Consider the following 15,523-nt stretch of genomic DNA (forward strand, 5'->3'; position numbering starts at 1 on the left):
ATAAGGAGGACAGACTGCGGTTTTAGCAGAAGCAAGATTTGTTGGTATTTGGGCTAGTCACTAGGCCTACGAGGCCTCCCAAGTCAGACGAAGAAGTCCTCTCTCTAGCGAAGGAAGAAAGACCCTAATTCACTAAGGGTACTCTCCATACGTGAAAACTAGGGCAGCAGAACAGCAGTACAATCATACACTCAAGAAGGATCTCGGTTGGTCAAAGTTGAAGTCTACTTGAGCAAGGAATAGAAGAGGAACACCTCATCTAGAAGGCTCACTCAAGGAAGGTCTATCTCTAGACAAGAATCAAAGGAGGAGGACGAAGTGGCGGGGAACAAAGTGTCTAAAGGAGGAAGCCTATGTGCCGAGGAACAAAGTGCAGAAAGGAGGAGAGGGCTTGACTTGTGCTTGGAGGATATTCTTATCAGTGGTCTAGGGTTTGTCATTGATCAATAGAAGCTTCAATAAGAGAAATTCGCTAAAGGATTTTCCTCTCAAGAGAAGAGAGGTTTTGGCCCTGGCACAGAGCCAACATCTTGTGTTCTTGTTTTTTATGTTTTGGTAGCAGTTTGATGAAATACACACATATGCACTAATAAGAAGAAGAAGAAGAAGAAGCATAAGCTAATAAGGAAAAGTAAAAATACTCCACAAATTGTTATCAAGTAACGAAGAATCACACTACACTACTTTGCCCTAGATTCTTCAACAATAAGCACCAATTGCAAAATGAATAAAGTACCTTTTGATTGGAAGCCCGCCTTTATTCATGTGCTCTTGCCAAATGGGTGAGAAGCATATGACTGATGCAAGTGGCGGAGATAAGGGGGCACATTGTCATTGGCTAGTTGTGGGTGTTAGGGGATTATGGATGGCCGACTAGATGTGATCAATGGAAAAAAAAATTCTCTCTTATAGGGTTACCTATTTTGGTGGGTAAAACAATATATTCTTTATTAGTATTCTAGTATGAACTAATCCCATTCCTTATCTTAGAGGTATGCGATCAATCTGTACTAATGCGATTACATTCATAAAATAGTAGTAACTAGTGCAAGAATCATACATAGAGAGAAGCTGTAATCACCATGGATGTGTTCATGTTGGTATGTTACACTATTTGGTTACGTATCTACATATGACAAGTGATAAGCCATGTTGTATACTAGTGTAATGTAAACTAAGCTTTATCTACATGCTTTATTATGAATTAGGTAAAGTATGCATATCATAACTCTGTAAACAGGAGAATCAAAGCAATGGAGTTAAAGTTCATATGTACAACATCATCAAGTTATATATGAATCAATACCTAACCTCGTACTAGCTTGCGTTAGATATGTAGTTACAACAGCAATTAGATTAGGGATATAACGTATATGATAAGGTAAACAAGGAGCTTGATAATAGTCATTACACAGCTTGTTCACTATTAGTTACACTGTATTTTATTACTAATAATACTCACACCATGCTATCTATTTGATGTTTCTATTAGTATCAATTAATGGGAATCATACATCAGATTACGTTAAACATGTCTGTTTATTGGTGACTACTAGTTCAACCAGCCTGATTACTTGGGCTTATCAATATCGTTAACAGCTCTATTCGTATACATTTGATTACCGTAACACTAACACTATCTGTAATTACTCATATTACACTAGTTCTATCCTATTAGCTAACTGTGCTTATTATGCTAATACTTACTCATTACCAGTATCAATGAGAACACCATAAATAATGGGATTGAAATATATTGATAACTCTTATGTTCAAGGAAGCTGATTACCATATGCATACATATGTAATGACTGGCTAAACAAAATCAGTAGCTCTACAAATACTAAGGAGCAGTATAGAAATAAGTTGTATATGTTATGGGGATAATACTAGCTTGTTTACTAATAATACTCATCATAATCAAAACAGAGTACTACTAAGCTCATTATTATGATTACACTCTGTATAGGAATCATATAATTAACGACATATAACTACCACTTAGATAAGCTATCATTACTTAACTACAGTATTGTGTACAAGGTATCTAAGCTAACATTATACCGTAATTATTGGATTAATGAAACCCACTAACTCTAAACAGTGGAAGCTGCCTATAATAAATATGATAAGCATTGAAAGTTGAAACACCATACCTGTATAACTCTAATATCCTAGTATTATTACAGCACTCTTAGCTTATATCCCTATTAATCAGACCCATTATAACTAGTATTGATCCCCTTGTTCTAATCACCCTTACAGTTGTAATACATAACCTGTTTCTAGCTTATGTTATGATTCCCATATCGTTATCTCCCTAATTAAGATGGTTATTATATCTAAGCTCTACTCATACTAGTTATACAAGGCTATTAGTTCAACTTATGAGATATATGACATCACACTAATGGTGGAATCAGAGCTTAACATAACAAGGGTAGAAGTAATACACATAGTTTGAATAGGGATACTTAACACCTTAGAGATTATGGAGAAAGACGTAGCTGTAATCACTGTAATAGAGTAAGTGTAACTTAGCTGGATGTGCCGAACCCTATTGATACTGCTTGAGCTTTCATATACAATACATAAGGATGTTAGAAGCAAGCATTGTGTTTCAACTCTACTCTGTATGGTATTTGGTCTGAGCTTCTATCTCGAACCACTGTTTCTAAGTATATCTATATAAGCTAAAATGGCTATTATACTACCATGTGTGCACTGTTCATTTGCTTATGTTCCTATATTCACAGTCACCATCAAATACAATACTCAATTAGGCAAATTAGGCAGAACTTAGTAGTATATGGTATTAGTACTATAATAGAGACAACCTCAAGTAAAATGAATAGATTCACTGCATGATATATATGGAATATGAGGTAAGGGGAATCGATTGGACTTATTACGGCACGGCTGTATGGTAGTTTCATAGTATAAGCCATACTATCATAGTGTTTAGAGCCCAAACTAAAGCTTAGTGGCTCATACATTCACAGACTCTACATGGCATAGTAATTGATGCTAGTATATACCATATCGTATTAGTAGCAGTAACAATGTTCATTATCACTGTTTAGAAGCTAATAATATTTCCATAACTACACTGTGCGTAGTTTACTGTATTCCAGGTTAGCTTGACCTTTTGTATTCTATACACAAGCATGTTATAAGCAATGTGTTTGAATATGAACATTCAATAGCCACTGTGATGAGTTAGAGTAATAGTAATGTAACCTGTAATATGGCATTATATATAAGGATAGCTATAAGTAAACCAGTACTGAATAGTCCTCATTGACACCAGTCCTATAGACTTATTACCATTACTCTGTTCACATATAACTAATCTTCCATAGTATTCAAATTAGAGTTTATGATGTTTACTAGTATTGATAATTAGGGTAATATCTATACACTAGTTCCATCATTATTATAGTAACAACTACACTGTATATATCGTACAAACAGGTACAAGTATGAAGTGTATACAACATGCTTACTCATTACGCTTATTACTAGTGTATACAACATGCTTACTCATTACGCTTATTAGTGGTGTAATGATTACGGATGATACTATAAACAGTGAACACCATTGCTTTAACTAACATGGATCTTAATAGGGATACTTAATCACTACTCATTTGATTACAGAGAAACTTATGATGGTTATTTAATATGTAACACATAGGCTAGTATTCCCATGGCTTGATTAGTACTATATTAGGACTCAATGTAGGCCTGAGGTGGAGTAACAAAACATGTAACAAATAGTTGAAGAGCTAAACTACTTATCACTCTCCAAGGAGGTTGATGACCTGAGAGCTAGATTGAGCCACATAAGGTCCAAGGCTAATCTTGGGAAAAGGAAACGATGGGATATAATGAAAAGATTTAACAATATAGGTTGTTGAAGTTTTGTTTGCATCAAGGGATTTGGCTTCATGCTTCACATGTTTTGCATATGAAATGAAATGATATTTTAACATCCACGACTCTAAAAATAAACTTTGGGGCTATCAATTCCCTGCTCTTCGCCTTTTGCAATTCAAGCCTTTTCTTATTCAAATTGATGATGAGCTGGCCCAACCTTCCAACAACCCCCTCACTAAAAAGACAATACCAAGAAACCGATGCTAACATATTCCCATAACTTTCTCTGATGTCTTTGAACGCATCACATTCCAAAATGAAATATTTTTCCAATTCCACTACCCCAGACATGCAAAATGTACACACTTGTTCTTCCCAAAATTCTTTAGGCCTTTTCCACCGTCCTATTTCACACCGAAGTTGTTGCGAGTTGGTTCTTAATTGAGCAATAAGAACCTTTGCCCTCCACGGAATGCTAGCTCCAATGAACTCTTTTTGTTGTAGATCACAGGTAGGGTTGAATTCTTCAATGTAATACTTCTTCTTTCTACCCAACTCTTTTCCCCGTACCCATTTACTAAACTTCTTCCTAACAAAATCTTTTAGCTCCTTGCTATTTGTGGGACAGGCATTGACATAGATATTCCATTTTTGTGTCCATGTGCAGTTTTGTCTCATCCATGTTTTCTTTCTTTCACTCATGCCTTCATTGAAAATAACATTAGGCCATCTACCTACTCCCATTTGCTCAATTCTTTTTAGATATCTTATGAGCTGCACCATAGCAATTGCTTCAATGACAGTTTCTCATGTTTCACTCAACATTATCTCATAAGGTACCAAAATTTTTATTTTGAACTTGCTCATGATCAAGTGTTTTTGGATTTTCTCAATTTGTTTCCATTTTGAGACGAGGGTGCTGCTAGCCCACAATTCACACCCATATAGCATCATTGGACAAACTAGGAGTCCAAAAAGCACTTTAATCATTTTCCAATGCCATAACTTTGCCTCTCTACATCTATTTTGAAGAGCATATAATGTTTTCGACCCTCCTAAAATTATCTTCTTTTTGGAATCCTCCCAATTAAGTTTGATGTTGAAATCAATCTCGATGTATTTGTACTCATTTACTTCTTCAAGAATGTTTCCTTCAAAGAAGAACGAAGGTAGGCTCTGCTTCTTTTTATTAGAAAATTCATTATTTTGGTCTTGCTAGTATTGAATTGCATCCCCACTACTCCACAAAAATGCTCGAGGGGATATAGGTGCATCTAAAATCCATGGGCCAATTTAGAAATCAATACAAGATCATCAGCATATAAAAGAAGCTTTATCACAAAGTCCCCCAACCAAACACCATCTCTACCTTGCAGATTTAGCCACTCTTCCAGTTTATCAATATATAAACCAAAAAGAATAGGGGATAGAGGGCAACCTTGCTTGACTCCAATGTCACTTCTAAAGCTTTCTGTAATACCCACTGAGGTTCTAATTTTGACTATCACCTCTTCATAAAGTCTATGGATAGCAGCGCTATAATGTAAAGGAATTTCAAGTTCTTCCATTCTACACCACAACTTATCTCTAGGAAGTGTCAAATGCCTTTTTGAAGTCAACAAAGCAGCAAAATACTTCTTCTTTGTCCTCCCAAACCTTTTCAATAATGTGTCTCAACGTAATAACATGATCCACTATAGAATGCTTTGGCATAAACTCGCTTGTCCTTTTGCCCTCTTTTCTTTTACTTCTGCCCACTTACTGATTCTATTTTCTACCATGCTGCCAAAAAGCTTTGCAAACAAAGGATTGATCATAATGGTTCTATAATTGGAAGGATTATTAATGTCTCCACTTTTAAAAACGAGTATTGCTAGGCTAGTTGTCTAGTCTCTTGGGAATCCTTACTGAATGATGTTGTTGAATATTTCCATGAGGTGCGGTGCAAGAGTGTTCATTCCCCATTTTAGATACTCTGCTTGGAGTTCAACCAACTCCTTTTCCTTTCCTGTTTTCAGGTTCTTAATTCCAATCTCCACCTCCTAGAACGTGAAGAGCTTTGTAGTTGTGTTGATCTTGGGGGGAGGCTCTGCCTTTGATTCTTTCTCATAGAGTTGTCTTGCACATTCAAACCATTGATTGGTTGTAATATTATGTTCGATTTGCTTCTTCCTTAGGTTGAAGTTCCTGCTAGAAAAGCTTTGGGTTATTCTTGCCTAGATATATTAACTCTTCTCGCCTTGTCTACATGAACCCATCTTTTTTCCTTTTTAGTATCTGCTTATATAAATTTACATTCATCTTCTCCTTGCCTTCATTTTCAAGGTTCTCCTTGCCATTTTTCATTCCTCATCAACCAAGCATTTACAGGAAAACAATTTGATTTCGATTTCCAATTTTTTGCTCTTTTTGCACTTCTTAAGTGCACTTTGAAATATATTTGTTATGACTATTGAAGCTTTTGAAACCAGTTTTCTCCTTCTGAATTAATCTCTCTAACATTGTCTTGAAGATAGTACAATTTTCTTGTGTTAGAAGAATTTTTCCCCTTGATAGTGATTGTCGAGAGCATTGGGTTTTCCTCCTATGTTGCCTTTCTTCTAACCATGATAACTTTATATAAATTGGGTTATGGTCTGATTTTAAGTCCCAAATATGCTCTCCAATCTTAACTTCGTCTATCTTTTCTATCAAGTTTTGTGAACAAATCACATAGTCAACGACACTTGCCCCACTGTATGTGTTGAAAGTGAAGTTCCCAGACCTTTTCCATCTATCTAGACCATTGCAAATAATTAAGTTGAAAGCACCACAGAATGTAAGCAACTCCTCTCCAAAATGATTGCTAACTTTGTCATCCTCTGAACACCTCACCCATTGCGGATTCTCCTCTTCATTAAGCCAAATAGAATTGTGATCCTCTTTGCAACAAAGAATATTAGCATGTTGATTTGTTGTTCTAGCATTGAAATCTCCCATTAAAAAAACTTATTCCTCTGAGAGTACGCGACAATATCTTGCTTTAAAGTTGCATACGGATCCTTGTTATCTAGCCCCTTATTTTTGTAAGTTTTTTGAGACTTGAGGGGCAAAATAAGCATGTTGCAATTCTTATGTGATTTTCATTCTCTGATATTTTGAACCATAAATATTGTTTATTGGCATCTTCTTTCATTAACTGAATGTGACAGCCTTCTTTTTCTTTCACTAAAACTAGTATTCCCCCATACCCTTTGTCATTTTCTGCTACCTTGTTCCAAACTAGAAACTTCAAATAACCGTCAAACACAAGAGTTTTGCAACCATCATGTTCATGAGTTTCCATGAGACAAATTATGTCTCTACCTTCCACAATAGGCCCTAAACTAGATCCCCTCCTCCAAGGCTAACTTCTACAATTCCAATAAACTAAACTTACGTAGACCTGGGTAGGAGTTGACTACACATAAGTAAGACTCAAATTTGAGTCTTCTCTCCTTTTCATCCATGTTGATCTTGTTGTTTTCTTCCCTATTATCGAATTCTCTATTTTTTCTTTACTGCCATCTTGCTGCCTTGTTTTTCCCTAAGGCCCAAACACTACAATAACTTCTTTACCATTGTACAACCATGCCCTTTTCCCTTCATTTCTTGTTGCTCTAATTTTCTCCACTTCTTCCCTTCTCTCCTCTTGTTGTTTGCTAGTTAAATATTCATCTAGGAAGAAGTGTGAGCCTTTCAAGAGTTTCTTTTTGCCCAAGATACGATGTTTGTCTTGCACGCTTGCCATGGCGACTTTTATGGGTCGAGGCCTCTCTTCACATATCTTCCCCACCCTCATTGCTTGGCAAATATTCCCTTTCGAATGTAATTTCTCTTTTATAAAACATTTCATTCATCAACTCCTTCCATCATTGTGGTATGATCCTTGAGCCTTAAAATTGATGACAAACCAATAATTACAGTCCACTTCAAGGGGGAAACCTCCTTATACAATGAACAAGACAATATTTCATGATCCGAAGACTAGGTCTCCTTGGTATATATATATATAGGAGAAAAAGGATACAATTATAATAAAATGGAATCATGAGGGGTTTTAGCTTACATAACAATATAACAATAAAAATATAATCACTCAATATCTAGGGCTTACTAAGGGGTTTTTGAGTTAACATGGGACTCATATAGGGCTTAACATGCACCTCCCATTCAAAGAAGTATTGTCCTCAACACTTGACTATCTATGGGTGTTTTTGCATGAAACACTCATCTTCCCATGTCGCTTTTCCCATTGGTAGGTTATTCATTTGATCAGGTACTTAGTAATTACTCAATTTCTTAGTTGCTTAGTCCTTGTTTCCAAAATTGTTTCTAGTTCTAATATTATTTTCCCTTCTTTATTAATATCTATTAGAAGAGTTTGGATTGGGATCTTATCATCAATGAGCTTCTTTAAGCAAGAAACATGGAATGTTGGATGTACATGTGAAGATGGAGGCAACTCCAATTTGTAGGTCATACTTCCAATCCTCTACAACACCTTATAGGGGCCATAATACCTCGGAGCTAATTTATTGTCCTTCTTTTGTTGCTTGAGGGACATCTATCTATATGGTTGCAATCTCAGAAATACACAATCCCCCACTTCAAATTCCATTTCACTGCAATGTTGATATGCTTGTTGTCTCATCCTATTTTGTGCCATAAACAAGCTATCCTTCAATAGTTTGAGAACCTTTTGTTGATGTTGGATGTGGTCCTCTACTGCTTGAGCCTTTATAGTCCCTTTCAAGGTTGAAGTGATGCATGGAGGATGATATCCATGAAGTGCCATAAACAGTGACAATTTTTATGAAGTATGGATGTGTTGTACCACCATTCCGCCAAGGGAAAACATTCGACCGATTTGACCCTCTTTCTTCTGATATATCCTTCTATCTTCTTTTCTACTCCTTTTTTATTTTCATTCATCTTCTCTATATTCCTTCCTTATTTTCATTCATCTTCTTTTCCATTTCTCTTTTAAGCTTTTCTTGAGAACCTAAGAAATCCACCTTTTTCAACATACTACCATTTCATCAATTTTCTTCTCTAATTGAGATAAGCTAAATTCTAAGTCTTCACTTTCTTCATAAGTCAAGGATGGACCTTCAGCTTCAGCGAATTTAATTGGTGTAGTAGCTTTCTTTGGAATGTTGGAAAATAATAATAGCCATGCTATTACAACCAAAAAAGGGGATCTTCTAATGAAGTGTTAAGTCACAGGTAAATTACGTACCTTAATTTGGATAATGTTAGAATGGATAAAGTTTTATTAATATATCTTTGAGATTTAAGGTCTTCTGGATCTGAAAATTTGTTTTGTAATACTCTAATATGTAGTTTTTGTGATTCCACAAGTGTGAATTAAATCTGACGTGCCAACTGAAATTTATAGTAAATTTCCCAAAACTTGTTGATTTTTTGGCCTTGTTGCCACAAAATCTAGTAGGTCTTGGCAAGTGGAATCCTACAAGGCAAGTTACTAGACTAAGTGACAACAATGGGGTCATGGCCCACTGTCACCACAACCAAAACCACCAAAACCCCCTGCCTCTTTATGGATTTTCACCAATTAGAGGAGTCTCGATATATGTGTAGGTCACCTAATGTATCTATATTCTTCCATGATCTTATCCACTTGCCTCTACTACGTGGAGGAGCCATGTGTGGAGGCAATGGATGTGGCCACAAACTTCTCCTTTCTTTGAGAGAAAATCAAGAAGAAAACAAATTTCTCAGTCTGGGAGACGACCATACTACATTGCTTAGCAGAGATCAAAGAAATGGTAGTAGGCAGAGCTACCTCTGGTATCAACTATAGTTGTCTCCCAAAGTAATAATAACACTATGAGGTCTAGACTCATACACAACATGACGCTTCCACAAGTATGGTTGGCCTAATAGAATATCACAAACTTCAAGGGGAGCAGCATCACACAATACCTTGTCCTTGAAAGGCTTGATGTTGTAGGATAGGTGGCACTGTTCGTTGATGCAGAGATCTCTCCCTTGGTGGAGCTACTCGATGGTGTATGGCTACGAGTGTGGTGTTGTCACAGGGCCAACCACTAAACGACCTCTACTGAGATGAGGCTCTTTTAACTCCCGCTATCAACTATGAAACGTAGTGGAGCACCCTCACCCACATTTGTGAGTGAAAGAGGCACTCACTTTCCCCTAGATCTTTGGGCTCACCTTGTTGGACTTTGGTGGTGGCAACAATGGCACCGAGTTCCGCATCAATGATCTGTTTCCCTTTGTCCAGGTCTGGTTTAGAGTCGGAACCTACATCTGCCTCTGAGGTTTTTAGCTCGCCCACGAGCAACTGCCTTTCGCAACATTCATTGGTGTTATGAGTGGGGCTCTTGTGGAACTCACACCACTTCCCAATGTCTTTCTTCGTCTTCCAGTTACCATTCTTTGTTTATGGCTACGATGGGTTATCTTGAGGTGGCCCACCCTAGCTCTCTCCTTTGTTCTGGAAAAAATGGAAAATGTTGAAACTGTATACAGGCATGATGAATGCAAACTAGTTCGAACAATGGTAGCTTATCTCTGAGAAGAGATGTGACAGCTACACACCTTCACTAAATTGTGTTACAACGAGGCTCAGAGGTCATTTTATCATGCAGAACTAATAAGGAGCCCTAAATATCCAAAAACCTAACCTTAGGAAATAAACCGCCAAAGGCTTATACGCCCTAATGGGGTGCAAGTAACCCTACTCTATCGGGTCCGGGGCAACACCCCGGAAAATTTTGTTTTTGGATCCTATATTAAGTTGGGCGGACCTACCTATGGTTTTGTACATGATTATTCGCACATGGTTTTGGACGTGATGGTTTTCAGTCCATGGTATTGGATGCTTCGACATGTATAAATATGTATTGTAACATGAAAGGAACATAATGAAAAATCAAGCTAGTAGTCTCGGTTTTGGGATCTAAGGGAAAATCTCTGTGTATATGTGTTTTATGTGTTATGCTCTTGCATTATTTATTTTCTGTGTTTTAGAATTCGTATGCAAATAATTTCTGTACAGGGTTAAAACCTACATTTGGTATCATAGTTGTTTTGGCTTCAAGGGGACGCCTTTGTTGCTGAGGGGTTTCGCTCAGGCCCGTGGTAGACCCTGTTCAGTGGGAGATCTGCGAGATCGATTCTAGTGGTAAAAGAAGACGGTGAGCAGTGGAAAGATAGAGATCGAGAAATTTAATGGTCAGAGTTTTGAGTTATGGAAATTCAAGATGGAGGATTTGTTGGCGGCTAAAAATCAGTGGGTCGCAGTAGATCCAGGTACTAAACCAATGGGAGTGTCCAATGAAGAATGGAAAAGTTGGATCGGAAGGCTAAAAGCACAATACGATTGTGTGTCTCAGATTCAATATTGTTGAATGTATCAGGGGAAGCTACAGTGAAGGCTTTGTGGGACAAGTTAGGGACTTTGTACCAATCTAAGTCTCTGGTGAATAAACTATTCCTATGGAAAAAGCTGTATAAGCTGAGGATGAAAGATGGAGACTCGGTGACAGAACATCTAAACGCATTTAGTACTGTGGTAAGTCAGTTATTATCTGTTGATATTAAAATTTCAGATAAAGATAAGTGCATCAGTTTGTTGTGTTCTCTACCAGATTCGTGGGATAGTCTGGTTATTGCAAAAGGTAGCAATGCAATTGCCTTGTAGTTTGATGAAATAGTCTCATCCTTGCTGACGAAGGAGATGAGATGGAAAAATATGGAGAGCCAAAATGGTGATGCCTTGTCTGTACGAGGACGGTCCCAGAATAGAAACAAAAATAAGTCATCGAGTGGGAGATCTAAATCTCCAAGAAAACCTGTAAAAGTGGTGTGCTTGACATGCGGAAAGGAAGGGCACTACAAAAGGGACTATAAATCTAAAGCTCCTGACAAAAGAAAGGGATCTGATGATGCTCCTTCTACAGAGGCAAAAACCACCTCAGATGAAAGTGGGGATGTGTACTTGGCTTCTTCAAGTACACATGTAGATCATGAGGCATGGTTGATTGACTCGGGTGCATCCTTTCACTTCACTCCCCATAGAGAGTGGTTCTGCGAGTATGAGAAATATGATGGTGGTGATGTCTTCTTGGGGGATGACAGGAAAGCTAGAATCGTTGGTCATGGAAAAGTAAAGTTGAAGTTGCAAGGTGGAAGGGTTAGAACACTTCTGGGTGTTCTGCATATTCCTACATTGGCCAGAAACCTGATTTCTGTAAGCAAGCTGGATGATGCAGGTGTAAAAACAGTGTTCGAGAAGGATACCTGCAAGATGGTTCGGGGAGCACTAGTATTGATGCGGGGAGTTTGGATTGGAGCTCTGCACAAGCTGCAAGGTAGCACTGTTGTTGATGGGTGCAACAGCTCTGTGGTTCATGAAGGTGGAGCGGAAAATCTAGAGGTCTCTGGAGAGAAGACCATGTTGTGGCATCAAAGGCTTGGACATATTGGAGAGAAGGGCCTTCGAATACTTCATGGTAAAGGTATGAGTAATAGCTCTGAATTTTGATTTCTGTGAAAATTGTGTATATGGGAAGCAAAATCGGATGAGTTTCCTCTCTGGTGGTAAGAGGGCGAAACAGATATTAGAACTTGTGCACAGTGATGTGTTTGGACCTGTGAAGGTTCCATCACTGGATAAGTCTGTGTACTATGTATCATTTATAGATGACTTATCAAGGAATACATGGATATATTTCCTTAAGAAGAAATCTGAAGTCTTTGACAGGTTTATAGAATTTAAGGCTCTGGTGGAAAACCAGACAGAGAAGAAGATAAAGGTGTTGAGGACAGATAACGGTGGAGAGTTTTGCAGTAAGGAATTTGAAGAATTCTGTAAGTGTGGTATAGCACGGCAAAAGACTACTCCATACCATGGTTTTAAAATTCGGCCGATTCGAAACGGAAACAGTCGAGTTGATCCGTTTCATTGCCCAGAAGTGTGACTCGGTTGAAGAAACGGCTCGGTTGGCCGAGTCATGGCTGACTTAGCCAACTCGGCCATTTCCGTATTGACTCGGCCGAGTCATAAACAGCGGCCCGTAACCCCATCAAAACAGCGATTTGACATTTTTTTAAAGAAATTTTAAGGTGTTTTCTGATTGGTTTGGACTCCAATGTGTTTTATAAATTAGTTAAATGTTATTTGGGGTCCATTGCCCCCTCCCAAACCCTATTTAACACACTCAAATGCTCTCATTCTCTCACAGACATCTCATGCATTTGAGTGAGAACTTCTTTGAGAGTTAGTGAGCAGTTCTTGAGCTTGTTTTTGGAGCAGCAGTGAGGAGTCTTGGGCAAGCATTGTAGCTGGAGTGAGGAGCTTCTTGGGCAGCGATTTGGAGCAGCATTGAGGAGCTGATTCTTGGAGCAAGCTTGAGGAGGCAGTTTGTGCCTGGATGTATTTTTTTCACCTCTATAAATCTGTTTTTGCTTATTAAATTTTAGGTGCATATTTAGAAAGCCTAGAGAGTGTTTTTTGTCAAAGAAATGAACATTTAATCAATGTTTTTTTTTTCATTTTCAGATTGTTTGCTTTCATTTCCTAGTCAAAAAATGGCAGCTAGAGAGAGGGATCCCGCTTGGGCATATGTTGAAATGGTTGATAGTCAAATGCAATGCAAATTTTGCCATAGGAAAATTAAGGAAGGTCATGGGGGCATTAATAGGCTGAAACAACACTTGGCAGGGATTAGAGGCCAAATTACTCCATGTACCTCACCAGAAATTGGGGAGATTAGGAAGCAATTGTTGGCCAGCTTTGAGAAATTTAAAGAAGATAAGGCTAGGCAAAGAGACATACAGGCTGAAATTGGGAGGAAGAGGGAGATACAAAAAATGATGGCTACCAACCCCAATTATGATTTTGAGGGTTCTTCCTCTATCCCTCAAACTGATACATCCAACCCTTTCCGATATGTTCCTCCCTCTTTTGGTTCTGTTCAAGATAAGGGAAAGGGTAGAATGAAAAAGGGTGATGTGACTATCAAAAGTTATTTCACTCCCTCCTCTCCATCAGATGCACATGGTCCTCAAGTTAGTAAAAGTCAAATGCAGCCCACTTTAGATGACCATTGGAAGAAAGAATTGAGGGAGACTGCTTGTGAGTACATAGCTAGATGGTGGTATGATGTTGATCTCCCCTTTAATGTTGCTCGTTCACCATATTATGAGCCTATGTTTGATGCCATACATGCTGCTGGAAAAGGCTTCAAAGGCCCTACTATGCATGAGCTAAGGGGGTATCGTTTGCAGAAAGAAATTCAATCCATTAATGAGTATTTGAAAGAGTTCAAGGACTCATGGGCAAGAACAGGATGTACCATCATGTCAGATGGATGGACTGATCAAAGAAACTATACCATCATAAACTTTCTTGTCTTCAGCCCATGGGGAACCATGTTTTTAAAATCAGTTGATGCATCTGATAAGGTAAAAGATGGCCACTTGTTGTTTCAGCTATTGGATCAGGTTGTTGAGGAGGTGGGGGTGGCTAATGTTGTTCAAGTCATCACAGATAATGCCTCTAACTATGTTCTTGCTGGTAAACTATTAGAGGAAAAACACAAGACCATCTTTTGGACCCCATGTGCTGCACATTGCATAGACCTCATGCTTGAGGATATTGGAAAAATAGATTGGGTCAAAAACACTATAGATCATGCCAAAAGCATAACCAAATTTATTTACAATCATACATTGATTTTGAGCCTCATGAGGAAACACACTCGGGGCAAGGATATTATTAGGCCTGCCATCACTAAATTTGCTACTCATTTTTTGACATTGCAATCTATGCTTTCCCAACATAGAAACTTCCAAAAGATGTTTTCCAGTGATGAATGGAATCAAAGCAATTGGTCTAACAAACCGGAAGGCAAAGAATTGAAAAAGAGAGTCTATGAAGAAACTTTTTGGAGAAAGGCAGCAGAGATTGTGAAGCTTGCTGAGCCACTGGTTAAGGTGTTGTGGTTGGTGGATGGGGAAAGGTTGGCTATGGGCTTCATTTATGAGGCTATGGATCAAGCAAAGGAGCAAATAAAGAGGGCATACAAGGATAGAGTGGCTAAGTATGGGCCCATTTGGGCAATCATTGATGAAAAATGGAACAATCAACTCCATCGCCCTATACATGCAGCTGGGTATTTTTTGAACCCACGGTATCATTATAAAGCTAAGGAGTCAGGAGCTTTGAGGGGGGAGGTCAGAGATGGACTGATTGATTGCATTGATCGCATGATCCCATTGGAGTCTGATCAGTTGGAGATACACCGACAGGCCACAACCTTCACCAATGCCTCGGGTACCTTTGGGAAGAACCTAACAAAGATTGCAAGAGAAGTAGATGAGCCAGGTAAACAAAAATTTCAATTTCCAAATTCTTAATGGTTTTACTTTTTTTTTAAAGTTTGTTAAATCGTTTATAATTTGAAAGTTAGATATAATTTGTAATTTTGTTGAGCTAACTCATTACACTCCTTTGGTGGCCATTGTCTTGAATTGCAAAGGTTTGCAATTCGTATTTTGAGTCAAACTTGCAGTGCAACTGGGTGTGAGCGCAATTGGTCTGTCTTTGAGAGGATTCACACAAAGAAGAGAA

General features: G+C 38.1%; 1 long non-coding RNA gene across 1 annotated transcript in view; it reads right to left on the reverse strand.

Annotated features, from left to right (window-relative positions):
• LOC149214806 (uncharacterized) overlaps positions 1-15,523 on the reverse strand; it is a 290,327-nt gene that overhangs the window by 158,002 nt on the left and 116,802 nt on the right. The window lies entirely within an intron of this gene.

The sequence above is a fragment of the Pinus tabuliformis genome, chromosome 1_1 (genome assembly GCF_031772625.1).
Source record: "Pinus tabuliformis cultivar Carrire ecotype Pingquan chromosome 1_1, CPIR1, whole genome shotgun sequence".
NCBI lineage: Eukaryota > Viridiplantae > Streptophyta > Pinopsida > Pinales > Pinaceae > Pinus > Pinus tabuliformis.